This window comes from Arachis hypogaea, chromosome 15 (genome assembly GCF_003086295.3).
Source record: "Arachis hypogaea cultivar Tifrunner chromosome 15, arahy.Tifrunner.gnm2.J5K5, whole genome shotgun sequence".
In the NCBI taxonomy this organism is placed as follows: domain Eukaryota; kingdom Viridiplantae; phylum Streptophyta; class Magnoliopsida; order Fabales; family Fabaceae; genus Arachis; species Arachis hypogaea.
In genome coordinates, this window is record NC_092050.1 from 81,163,268 (window position 1) to 81,177,318 (window position 14,051).

General features: G+C 40.3%; 1 non-coding gene across 1 annotated transcript; it reads left to right on the forward strand.

Moving 5' to 3' along the window:
- Positions 1–7,122: 7,122 nt before the first annotated feature.
- LOC112753652 (small nucleolar RNA R71) lies at positions 7,123–7,226 on the forward strand. The gene has a single exon (XR_003178027.1). It is a non-coding gene; the product is annotated as a small nucleolar RNA R71 (small nucleolar RNA).
- Positions 7,227–14,051: the final 6,825 nt, after the last annotated feature.

Genomic DNA, 14,051 nt, shown 5'->3' on the forward strand with positions numbered 1-14,051 from the left:
CAATTTAGTGATAATCAAATAATGACACATGACTCAATAAATTGAGATTTCAAACTCATCAATCCTTCAGGCCCAATCCCATAAACCATGATATTCAATTGGGTTTCATACCAAAGTGAGTTTAAGTTAATATTTGTGCTCAAAGACTAACTTAAACCACAATATTTTTGGCCCAGAAACCTTTTCCAAGAGTGGGCGTTTAAGTTGCAGTTTAAGCTTAAACTGCAGCTTAAACGCCAGACACTTCCAGTGAGGCCTTTTGTAGAAGCACGTTTAAGCTTCAGTTTAAGGTTAAACTGAAGCTTAAACGTGGAAATGGAAGAATGGTAGCCCTGGAGAGTAATGTAGTCGAACACGTTTAACCTCCAGTTTAAGGTTAAACTGGAGGTTAAACGTGGAAAGGAATGAGGCATCCTGGAGGTCGAACACGTTTAACCTCCAGTTTGAGGTCAAACTGGAGGTAAACGTGGAAAAGGGTGGAAGCTTACTGGAGGTCGACACGTTTAACCTCCAGTTTGAGGTCAAACTGGAGTTAAACGTGGAAGCTTGGAATGGTGGCCCTGGAGGTGTCGAACACGTTTAACCTCCAGTTGGGGTCAAACTGGAGGTTAAACGTGGAGGTGGAGAGCAACCCTGGAGTGAAAGAAAACGTCGAACACGTTTAAGCTCCAGTTTGAGTCAAACTGGAGCTTAAACGTGGAATGGCCCCTGGTACTCTTCCTGGTTCTGGCGTTTAACCTCCAGTTTGAGGTCAAACTGGAGGTTAAACGTGGAACTCCTCCCTGGTGTCATACTCATTCTGGCGTTTAACCTCCAGTTTGACTCAAACTGGAGGTTAAACGTGGAATGCTCCTTAAGTGAGGCCTATCATTCTGGCGTTTAACCTCCAGTTTGAGGTCAAACTGGAGGTTAAACTTCAATCCCAGCATTTCTTATTCTTCATGATTTTGGCGTTTAAGCTCCAGTTTAAGCTTAAACTGGAACTTAAACTCCACATGTGATATTCAAGCTTCCTTTATTGATTTTCTTGCTTCCTTGCTTAGCCTCTTCTTCCCTGAAATCATCCAAACAATTGCATCAAAGTCTTGCAAAGTTTCATGAGAAATCTTCCATTCATAGCATTCAAATAATATAACTAAAAACTCATGGAATTTGCATAAAAATCTACATGTTGAATGATTTATTGCTTTGTTCTTCATTTAACCATTTTTGGTTACTTTAAGCTCAAGAAAATGCATAAAACAACTAAAACTAACAGAAAATTGCTAGTGAAACTAGTCCATGATGCCTTGGCATCACAACACCAAACTTAATACTTGCTTGTCCCTAAGCAAGTCCTGAGTTATTTGAGAAGAAAGTATGAAACAGAAAGCAATTACATTGGCTATATTAGAAAGCATTTGAAGTTCATCAGAAGGGTTTTATGCAGAAAGTTGCAGCATCACTTTTTCATACTTATAGGTAGGATTATCACTTTTTCATTGCATCCATCAAAAATTGCTATGGCCTCTTGTTATTCTTATGTCTTGGTACCTTTCTTTTGTTTTTCTTTTCTTTTTTAGAGCTTCTTTTGCTCCTTGTTTGCTAGTTCATGTGTTGCACAAGCCTTTGGCATTTTCTTTTTCTTATCAGTGCACTACACATATCCACTTTAGGCATTTAGTTCACATTTCTTCTTGAGACATTGGTGCCCAGCACCTCTTTGTGTGACTAAATGTTTTGTATTTAGGTTGCTCTTGATAATGGACTTTTGGTTGATAATCCCGGGTTAGTTAACCCAAGTTACCAAGTGTTGAAACACTCCTCAGAACCTATTCATCCAAGCATATCCTTAATACATAAACACCACAGGCATTTGTCTCAGAAGTTCAAACCATTGGTGCCTAGCTTATTTTCTCAATTTTTTTTTTTTGCTTTTTGGTTGCCCTTTTTCAGTGGCTTTTCTTCTTCTTTTTCTTTCTTTTTTATGGCAAAGACATTTATTCATCAAGATCCATAGACAATTTTCAATTTCTACATAAAGAATGATAATTCTACACTCTAATTCCAGTGATCTGACTAAACAATCAAGCATGCATACCACCACTTAATTCTACTTAATTTTTACTAATTTAGCCAAGTTACTTTTGTTCAAACTTTTCTTTATTTTTGGAAACAGAACAAGCATGGCAAGCATTTGTTTAAGAAGGTGAAGTTATATCCAAACATCTAGGCATTAACTTTATCAAAGCACTTAACAAACACACATACTAAAAAAAAAAAAACGACTCATAAAAAAAAAAAAAAAAAAAAAAAAAAAAAAAAGACTCCTCCTAACACTTAAATGACTTATGATGAAAACACGTTCATAATAGACAATTCACCAATTATCATTTGATTATTAAGGAACGAGACCACCTCTTATTTATTGCTTGGTTCTTCTTAATTCTTGGGATCCTGCTTCTTCTTGCTTCCTGCCTCTTTTTGACCACTTGTGCTTCCTTTGTCTTTTCTTATGAGCTTTTTCCAGAATCCAGCCTTTTTCATCGTTTCTTCCACTCCTTTTTCAAGGATCATTGCCTTGTTTATTTCTCCTTCTTTCCTCCCTTTGAAATACTCATCATAAGCTGGGAATGCTGGGTCCATCTTGTGTAGATGTTCCCCTATGTAGTTAAGCTTGATTTGCGAACTGATGTTGTAATCAGCTTGGACTGAGTATCTTGCATTCTGTAAAGTGGTGGCTTCCTTGATTGCCAAGACATTGGCATCTTGGTGTTGCATATGTGGCTGAAGGATTCCTGTAAGTGTAGATTTTGTTCCCTTTGCAGATCAAAGAATCTTGATTCAAAGTTCCTTTGCATATCCATCATTTTTAGATGAAAGTCTTCTTGTCTTTCCTGAGACCTCATGTATTGTTGAGACATTCCTTCCATGATTTCCTGCATTCTGCTCATATCCATGGGGTCTCTGGAAATTCGTTGTCTTCTTTCAGGAGTTGCTTGCTCTTCTTGCTCTTCTTCTCTGTCTTCTCCTTCCTGTCTTTCTTGTGCTGCTTCTTGCTCGGCTTCCACTTGTTGCCCTCCTTCATTTCTTCTTCTTGTATGTCTTGGAGGAGTTGGGCCAAGAGTCATTCTGTGTGCAGTTATGGCCAGCCCAGGATATAGCCAATTAGGTCTTTCATCCTCAAGTGGTACTTGGGCATCGATGCATAGTCTAATGATGGTGCTAGGGAAATGAAGCCAGGATTCAGGGTCACTTTTCTCACTAAACTCTTGTATCTGCTCAGCAATGAGTTTATGAACTTTGATCTCTCCTCCAACCATAATGCAATGTAGCAAGATGGCTCTTTTAGGGACTATTTCTGAAGAGTTTGCAGTGGGTAGGATGGATCTCCTAACTATTGCATACCACCCTTTAGCTTCAGGTGTTAGGTCTCCCCTTCTCAAGACTCTTGGAGCCCCTCTTGTTTTTCTCACCCATTCAGCTCTGATGGCACAAAGGTCTTCAGCAATAGTTGTATAGTCAGGTTCTCCTCTCATCCTTTCTTCATAACTTGCTTGGCTGAAATGTATGTTCTTCAGGCCAAGAGTTTTCATGATTGCTTTAGGACTGAAGTCAACTTCCACCCCTCTCACATAGCTTTTGTATGTGGGGTTCTTGGTTTGATCCTCCCTTACTGCATTTGCATAAAACTCCTTCACCAAGTTGATGTTGATTCTAGTGATTGGCTTAGTTAGGAGCTCCCACTTCCTCTTTTTGATCTTTTCCCAAACACCTGGGAACTCATCCTTTTCAAGTTCAAAGGGGACCTCAGCTAGTACCGTTTTAGGTCTCATCCATTCAGCTTGAATCTCATGGAATACTGATCTGTATCTCCATGCATCGAATCCCCTGTTTTCCTCCATTGGCTGCTTGTCTTTTCTTCTTTTGTGGCTAGATGAAGCTGCCATTTTGGTAAGTGACAACTAAAGTTGACAAGGTGAAGCAAGAAGTGTTGTTGGAGGTGTGGTGAGATTGTTTTCGGCAAGAGATGGTTATGCTATGATGAAGGAAAAAGTGTATGAAGGAGGCTTGATGGTGTGGGACTCGTTCCCCAAGTGGTTCTTTATAGTGCCCCATGAGTGAAAAATGAACGGCTAGGGTGGTTTGTGAAGGGTGGCTTGATGGTAAATATATGAATTGTAGATAGGGACGATTGGCTTTTCATTTTCTTGGAAGTATTCTGGATGCATTAGGTTGTACATGTAGCTTTCTTTTCTTGCAGAACTTCCTTTTCCCATGTGTTAGTTTCAAAGATTTATGAGTTTTCTTTTTGACCAAGCACGTCCCTCCCTTTTGTCTTTTTCCTCCATTTTTGTCTTTTCTTTTGTACCTGCACAAACAAACAAATTTGCTATCATTTTTCGGTCCATGTGAATTATGAATAGTATTTGCACATGTAAATCAATGCTTGTCTTTATGAACTTATAGCCGTGACTTCTACATGCATGCACACTTATTATTTGGACACCAAACTTAGTTTTTGATTAAGTCTCCTGATGACATGAAATCCATGTTGGTTGCCCTTAATGAGTGTGCATATTTCTAATAAATCATAGTCACCTTGGCTCTTTGATTCTAAACAAAGTGACTACCCTAAGTAATTGAAACTAAAGCACTAAAACATATGAATGGTATACTTGTCATGAATTTTGAAATCCAGAGGTATTTCTTGCTTTTCATAAACCGTGTTCAAAAAGAACACCAAACTTAATGTTTGGTTGTGCACCTTGAATGAAAGATGGAATTCAATTTGAGTAAGATTTGGGAGTGCCATCAGGCACACCAAACTTAGAGACCAATTGTAATTTACATGCACGGTTTGGTGCACTTAATCAATAGTTGTCCTGAGGATTCAAGTTCATGCGTAAGAAACCATACTTTATTAGATGTAAAGCAAAGCACTAAAGATTAAGGATACTAAAAACATGGGTTGCCTCCCATGAAGCGCTTCTTTAACGTCACTAGCTTGACGGTTGTCCCTTGTTAGGGTGGATTGTAGTGCTTGACGTCCTCTCCTCTCACTATGAAAACGTCCCCTCTTGATTCATTCATGACCTCTAAATGTTCCATAGAAAGAACTTTCTTGATTGTGAACACTTGAGGGAGCTGGGAAGGAATGGTCTTGAGGCCAGGTGGGATTGGCAGATAATGACTTGAGATCACTTTATCTCCCGGAGAAAAACCTTCAGTGGGAATTTTCTTGTTTCTCCATCCTCTTGGCAATCTCCCTATCACTCTTCCCTTTCTCTTGAGGATTTCTTCATTGACCTTTATGTCAGGAGGATCCTTCTGATCTGTTTCCACTGATTCTTGTGGCTCTAACTCTTGCAACTTTTGTTTGCCTTCTAATGACGGTTTTAGAGTCTCAGCTGCTGGATTACTTTCCTCCAAACACGGATGGCTACTATCATCTTTAGGCTTTTCAAATTCTGGTTCAGGTTCAGATGCAGGTTTGAAGACTTTGAAAATGAGCTGTTCATCATGTATTCTCAGAATTAGCTCTCCTTGTTCTACATCTATGAGCGCTCTAGTAGTGGCTAGAAATGGTCTGCCCAGAATGATAGGGTGTAAATAGCTTTCCTCCATGTCCACAATGACAAAGTCTGTGGGGAAATAATAATCTCCCACTTTCACCAGCACATTTTCAACTACCCCTTCAGCTTGCTTCTGAGTTTTGTCAGTCAGTTGTATGATTACATCAGTGGATCTCACCTCATTCAATTGTAGCCTCTTCATAAGAGTTAGAGGCATCACATTTATGCTAGCTCCTAGATCACAGAATCCTCTGTCAATTTTTGTTTCCCCAATGATGCAAGTGATATGAAAACTTCCTGGGTCCGTTTTCTTAGAGAGGGTGTCCTTCTTGATGAGAGCACTGCATTCTTTGTTCATTGTTACAGTTTGTCCTCCCTTCAAAACTCTTTTCTTGCTTAACAATTCCTTTAAATACTTGATGTGTGTGGGCATTTGATGAAGAATCTCAAGAAAAGGAATATTGACATGAAGAGAGTTAAATGTCTCTAGAAACCTTGAATAGGTTTTCTTTTTTTCACCTCCTCCTAACCTTTCAGGAAATGGTGCTTTTGGTTGGTATATTTCCATCATGCCTTTTTGCAGTTCCTTGGCTTGCTCAGTTCCACCTTCCTGCTTAACTTCTTCCACACCTTCTTTCAAGATTTCCGGTTCATGCTCTGAGGGCCTGATTCCTTCTTCTTCTGAGACTTCCTTCAATAAGGTGATGGCCTTGCATTCTTCCCATCTTACTCTCTTTTGTTCCCCTTTAGGATTCTTTTCTGTGTCACTAGGGAACACTGCAGTTGATTTTGGGGCCTGTCGAGATAGCTCTCCTACCAGAGATTCCATCCATTTGAGTTTTTCACCATGGTTTCTTAAGGTAGTCCTCACATCATCCCTGAAGCTTTTCAATTCAATTATGTCTTGACTCATGGTTGCCATCATTCCTTCAATCCGGTTTAATTGATCTTGAAATTGTTGGTTCGGATTGGGTTGGGTAGGTTGATTACTTTGGTCATGGTATGATGATTGGGGTAAGTGTTTTGTGTGGCTTGGTATGATCTTTGGTTGGAGTTTTGGTATGTGGAATTGTTATGTTGGTTGTGGTTGTAAGGTTTGTGGTTTTGTGGTTGGGTTTGTTGGTTTCCCCACCCAAAGTTTGGGTGGTTTCTCCAGCCTGGGTTGTAAGTATTGGAATGTGGATCATATGATTGCCTTTGTTGGTTTCCCACATAATTGGCCTCTTCCCAATCACTTCCTTCAATGCCTACTTCCTCTTGATCTTGTGTGTGGATTGCAGCCACTTGCTTTGTTTCTAATTGCCTGGTAAGTTCTGCTAGTTGCTTGGCAAACACCTTGTTTTGGGCTAGAATTGTATCAACCTGGTTCAGTTCCATGACTCCCTTAGTGTTGTGCCTTTCTGATGCATAGTAGTACTCATTCTCAGCCACTGTCTCAATCACTTCAATGGCTTCTTCCACAGTCTTTTTCCTGTTCAATGAACCTCCTGATGAATGGTCTACAGCCTTCCTTGATTCATAAGAGAGCCCATCATAGAAGATGTGCAGTTGCACCCAATCATGGAACATGTTTGGTGGGCATTTCCTTGTCAAGTCCTTGAATCTCTCCCATGCCTCGTAGAGAGTTTCACCATCTTGTTGTCTAAAAGTCTGGACCTCAGATCGAAGCCTATTGACCTTTTGTGGAGGGTAGAAACGTGCCAGAAACTTGCTTTCCACCTCATCCCATGTTGTTAGACTCCCCCTTGGGAATGATTCCAGCCACTTAGCTGCTTTGTCCCTAAGTGAAAATGGGAACAAGAGCAGTTTATAGGCATCTTCCTGGACTCCATTGGACTTCACAGTGTCACAAATTCTCAAGAATTTTGTGAGATGTTGGTTTGGGTCTTCATTAGCACTTCCTCCAAAGGAACAATGATTTTCCACCAATGATATTAGCTGTGGCTTGAGCTCAAAATTGTTGGCCTGAATGGGTGGTTTCTGGATGCTACTACCACAATTCCCTGAGGTTGGGTTTATGTATGAACTCAAAACCCTCCTCTCAGGGATGGCATTGTTTCCATCAGCTCTCTCATGGTTGTGAACTTCTCTATCCATGTTGAGATCTAAAGCTTCCTCAAAATTGTCCTCAGATTCTCCTTCAGATTCCTCTTCTCCCACTACTCTCTTCCCTCTTGCTTCCCTTCTAAGTCTATGAAGGGTCCTCTCTGGTTCGGTATACGGAGGAGTTGATGTCTCTCCTCTCCTACCTGTCATACAAGAACACAGCTCAAACACAAACAAGTGAAATACTCTTGGTTAATGAAAGAGTATGGTTAGATCAATTGAGGAATTAAATCAAACAGTTAGTGAGTCAGTGAGTTAGTTGCATGAATCTAAAGGCGTAAAGAAAGAAAGCATGTAACCAAGTGCAGAAATTAAAATTCAACAAGTATCTAGAACAGAATTAACAAAGCAAGAGAAAATTGCTCAATCTAGTTAGCTTCCAATTTGAGAATTGTCAATCGAAAACCAAAGCCCCGGCAACGGCGCCATAAACTTGATGCGCATAAACGTGTTATGCTACGATTTAGGAAATTGCACGATCGGCAAAATTCCTTCCGGCAAGTGCACCGGTTATCATCGTCAAGTAAAAACTCACAATAGAGTGAGGTCGAATCCCACAAGGATTGGTTGAGTGAGCAATTCGGATTAGAAGTGTGTTCTAGTTAAGCGGAATCAATATTTGAGATGAGAATTGCGGAATGTAAAATTGGCGGGAAAAGTAAATGACAAGAAAATTAAATGGCTGAATCTTAAATTGCATGAATTCAAGAGCAGAATGTAAATTGCTGAAATTAAAAGGGAATGGGGATGATTGCAAGAATTGAATTGCAGAATGTAAAGAGAAAGTGGAAATCAGAAATGGGGAATTCATTGGGTTTAGGAGATATTGAAATCTCCGAATCAAAACATGTAAATCTCTTCCTCAACCAATGCATTCATTGAATTTTGCTTGGCAATCTTATATGATTGGATCCCAATTCCTTGGCTCACCAATGCTCTCTAAAAACAAACAAATTCCCAATCCCTTGGTTTAAATGTTCATAAGAAGAGATGATGCTTGGTCACTGATTATACCACACAATTTCATGAACCACAATTTGGTAGGATTACATGTCACAATATCCATCCAAACCCCAATCCAATCCACTGTGAGAAAGCTTCTCTAGCATGAATCCTCCATTCCTTTCCCAAGGCTCCGAAGGATTCCAAGTATGAGTAGCTTCTTTCCCAAGACAACTACTCAATGGAATTAGATCGAGAAGCTTTCTAACAAAATTCAAGAGAAAAGATTGAAGAAGAAGATAAACTATTATTGATTCATTGAATTACAATAGAGCTCCCTAACCCAATGAAAGGGGGTTTAGTGAATCATAGCTCTGAATTCAATTACAAAGAAAAGGAAAACTGGCTAAAAGTGAAAGTAAAAGTCCTTTCTAACTTCAATTCTATCCTATTTATACACTTTCTATATTGAGCTTCAGTTGTGCTTCTTGGGCTTTGAGGCCTCTCCTTGCTTTCCTTTTGCCTTGGGTTTATGATCCATAATGTTGATGAGGTTGTTGATCCAAATTCTGTACATTTCATTGAGCCAATTTAGTGATAATCAAATAATGACACATGACTCAATAAATTGAGATTTCAAACTCATCAATCCTTCAGGCCCAATCCCATAAACCATGATATTCAATTGGGTTTCATACCAAAGTGAGTTTAAGTTAATATTTGTGCTCAAAGACTAACTTAAACCACAATATTTTTGGCCCAGAAACCTTTTCCAAGAGTGGCGTTTAAGTTGCAGTTTAAGCTTAAACTGCAGCTTAAACGCCAGACACTTCCAGTGAGGCCTTTTGTAGAAGCACGTTTAAGCTTCAGTTTAAGGTTAAACTGAAGCTTAAACGTGGAAATGGAAGAATGGTAGCCCTGGAGAGTAATGTAGTCGAACACGTTTAACCTCCAGTTTAAGGTTAAACTGGAGGTTAAACGTGGAAAAGGAATGAGGCATCCTGGAGGTCGAACACGTTTAACCTCCAGTTTGAGGTCAAACTGGAGGTTAAACGTGGAAAATGGTGGAAGCTTACTGGAGGTCGAACACGTTTAACCTCCAGTTTGAGGTCAAACTGGAGGTTAAACGTGGAAGCTTGGAATGGTGGCCCTGGAGGTGTCGAACACGTTTAACCTCCAGTTTGGGGTCAAACTGGAGGTTAAACGTGGAGGTGGAGAGAGCAACCCTGGAGTGAAAGAAAACGTCGAACACGTTTAAGCTCCAGTTTGAGTCAAACTGGAGCTTAAACGTGGAATGGCCCCTGGTACTCTTCCTGGTTCTGGCGTTTAACCTCCAGTTTGAGGTCAAACTGGAGGTTAAACGTGGAACTCCTCCCTGGTGTCATACTCATTCTGGCGTTTAACCTCCAGTTTGACTCAAACTGGAGGTTAAACGTGGAATGCTCCTTAAGTGAGGCCTATCATTCTGGCGTTTAACCTCCAGTTTGAGGTCAAACTGGAGGTTAAACTTCAATCCCAGCATTTCTTATTCTTCATGATTTTGGCGTTTAAGCTCCAGTTTAAGCTTAAACTGGAACTTAAACTCCACATGTGATATTCAAGCTTCCTTTATTGATTTTCTTGCTTCCTTGCTTAGCCTCTTCTTCCCTGAAATCATCCAAACAATTGCATCAAAGTCTTGCAAAGTTTCATGAGAAATCTTCCATTCATAGCATTCAAATAATATAACTAAAAACTCATGGAATTTGCATAAAAATCTACATGTTGAATGATTTATTGCTTTGTTCTTCATTTAACCATTTTTGGTTACTTTAAGCTCAAGAAAATGCATAAAACAACTAAAACTAACAGAAAATTGCTAGTGAAACTAGTCCATGATGCCTTGGCATCAGGCAGCTGTTGCTTTCCTTGCCTTCTTAAAGGCCTTCATGGAATCATTATTCTTAGACATCTCTGAAAAAACACAGCAAAAACAAGTTACAAAGCTGGAAGAAAAGAAACAAAAGCAAGTAAACAAAGCAAAGAAAAAAGAAGTCGACCACTACCCAGCTCAGCTCGGACAAGGGATGGGTCCCCTAAGAATTTCTTTGTGTCGAGATGGTGGGGATGCCCCCAAATCTCCTCCAACACATTCACAAAAGCCTGCTCGACCTCATCAAGCATCTCCCGCAAATATCTAGACACCACAACATTCTTTTGCCAACATAAGGGGAAGGCAGGTTCATTATTCAGCTCTAAGAAAAATGGCCGAGCTCCCTCAACAGCTCGGACCTTAAAAAAGAAGTTCTTAAAGTTCCTAAAGGACTCATCGTACATAGAAAACACTTTCTTTCCTTGGGCAGACCGAGAAGAAACCCAAGAAGCTTTCTTTTTGGAAGTTCCAAGTTTGGTCAAATCAAAGAGGTCAAGAAAAAGAGTTTGAGAAGGCTTGACATCCAATTCTTGGCAGAGCAACTGAAAGATCTTAATAAAGCCCCAGGAGTTTGGATGGAGCTGAGACGGAGCTACATTACATGACCACAACAAATCGGTCTCGAAAGAGGTAAAAGGAAGGGTAATGTTCATTTGGCTAAAGAAGTAGTCATAAGCAAAAAAGAATGGACGTTCCCCTTGGGTCAGAGAAGGAAAGCAAATCCTCTCGTTAGGATCAGGCGCTACCAACTCGTAATTCTTCTCCTGATCCCTACTACTACAGATCCGATGATGCTTTCTAAGCTACGCGCAGTATTTAGAGTTAACAACTGAAGCGCACATCAGGACGAGGGAGTCCAGCCAATCAAACATGCCCTCGGGGACTTTGAAGGATGTCTCGATAATATTTTTGCGAGAAGACATGGGTCAACTAGTCCTACAGCAAGAAAAAGAAAAATGGGTTACTAACCAAAACAGCTCAGGCAAATCAAAGAAATCAGCTTAGACAAATATGGATACAAGTTAGACTAAAGTATACAACAGTAAAAGGGAAACCCCAGGATTCATACTAAAATCCAGGGGCACCCTTTGGAGGCAATAACAAGGCAGGAACCAGAAAAGAAAGAAACCAACAGACTATGCCCTAATCATCTCGCAAACAATCCTCTCTTTGTAAACGTCACAAAGCAGCAAGAAATCTCATCATCATCAACAAGGACCATCAAGACTACAATCTTTCTTCATCAAAAACGATGCAAACAGGGTAATAAACCCAGTAACAAAGACACACATAAATAAAGGATGCAGTAACGAAGACACAAAGAAATAAAGGATACAGGAACGGACCTAATAAAACCATAGAAAAGCAAAAGTTACCAAGCATACATCATAGCAAAAAGAGACACGGGGAAAAGCACAAAAAATGCAAGCTTTTTCAGATAACCATCATTCACTCCTTAAGAAGGTCAAAGATTCAAAACATATGCAGTAGCGGAAGACATATAAAAAAGCGACTAAATGAAAATAACAAAAGGAAGAGAGAGCAACAATCTATAAAGGAAGAAGAGACGAGCGTGAGGAAAAGGTTCGGAGGAAACGGCGGTGACCAAGCACCCTTGAGTCAAAGCGAATAGAGGGGAGGAAGCTCCTCAAGCGAAATGACAGAACGCAAAGGGTTAAGAGAAACAAAGTAAAGCAGAGGGGAAAAGAAAGGAAGCAAAAATTTGAAAGATAAAGACTTGAAAATTCAAAGTAAAAAGAAAAGAGGAAAAGAAGGAAAACGGCAAAAGGGGGAGTTAATGGGCTTTAACCATCACACGTTCCCAAAGCAAGAGCACAAAATACAAAAACGCGCGTTTCAAACTAAAAGGAGTGAAGGAAAAACGCTTCACATTCAAAGAAGCCTCAGCGGAATCAACCAAGGTGCTCGAGCTCGGCTTCTCCAAAAAAGGATCGAAGTCCTAAAAAAGGACTCGACCTCAAAAGGAAGACCACGCTCGAGCAGGGGCACTGTTCATACCCTGGGTTGAGCTGTATGACCCGGGCTGATTGACAACAAGTCGACCGACCTCTTCAGGTCAGGATTACCCGACCTCTTCTTAAAGAGTTCGGCTAAATCGCCAGGAGAAGCCCAAAAAGGGCCCAAACAGAGGAACATCACCCAAGTCAAAAGGCAGCCCAAGCCTAGAAAGATAAGGGCGGTTCCCTTAAAGATAAGATAACTCCACTCAAAGGTAAGATAAGATAGCTATCTTACCTCCAGAAAAAATCACTCTACAACATTATAAATACACTGGAGCACCCAGGTATAACTCATACTCTGATTCTACAAAAAACCTGCTTAATACCCTTGCTAACTTAAGCATCGGAGATCCTCGCAGGTACCACCACCCTCCGGTAACGAATAATCAGCACCACAACCAAGTCCAACAATTCGGACACGGCGGCTCCGGCCACCATCATCAAGTCGGACACAACAGCACCGACCAGTACAGAAGATCTCATCTGAGATCGATCTACAGTTTCATGTAACCCACAGAACAACTGGTTTGCACTTTTGCCACTTCTAGGAATTTTTAGAGTGTGCGAGTCTTGCTGTCTGACCTCCTTTGATTGCCTTTGTTTATTTCCTGCTTTAGTCAAAGTGACCTTTGAGGCTAGCTTTGTTCGGCTATTTTTTTTAGTATTCTCACAGAACACTTGTAAATTGATTTTGGTGAGGTCGTGGCTTTTTGGGTCGATCTGTGTCCCTTCTAGCGCACGTCTACTTGTTGGTTGGTTTCTCTCGACAAAACAGGGAGAGTTATTTCTAGTAATGCCTTTTTTAATTGGACCTCGACGGGTTTCTTTTTATGGGTTTACTTTTTATAGCTTTGTTGCTTTAATTGGCTTGGGCCGACTTCTTCATGTCGATCCTTCTAAGTTATTTTTAATAATCCATTTTTGATAAGGGCTGGCCAGGCCTCTTTCTATGGATTACCTTTTATAACTTTGTCGCTTTGACCAGTCTGGTCTGACTTTTTTATGTCGGTCCGTTCCGAGTTGTTTCTAGCAATCCATTTTTTCTCAGACCTCGTCAGGCCTCTTTTTATGGATTACTTTTTATAACTTTTTCGTTTTGGGGGGATTGGTCCGGCTTCTTCATGCCGGTCCTTCCCAAGTTATTTTTAGCAATCCATTTTTTCTCAGACCTCGTCGGGCCTTTTTCTATGGATTACTTTTTATAACTTTTGTTGCTTTGGGGGATTGGTCTGGCTTCTTCATGCCGGTCCTTCCCGAGTTATTTTTAGCAATTCATTTTTTTTCAGGCCTCGTCGGGCTTTTTTCTATAGATTACTTTTTATAACTTTTTGTCGCTTTGGGGGATTGGTCCGGCTTCTTCATGCCGGTCCTTCCCGAGTTATTTTTAGCAATCCATTTTTTCTCAGACCTCGTTGGTCCTTTTTCTAGGGATTACTTTTTATAACTTTTTTGCATTGATCTATTTTTATCACTTTTCATCTTGCCGACTTTGTATAAATTGGGTAGTGATTTTGA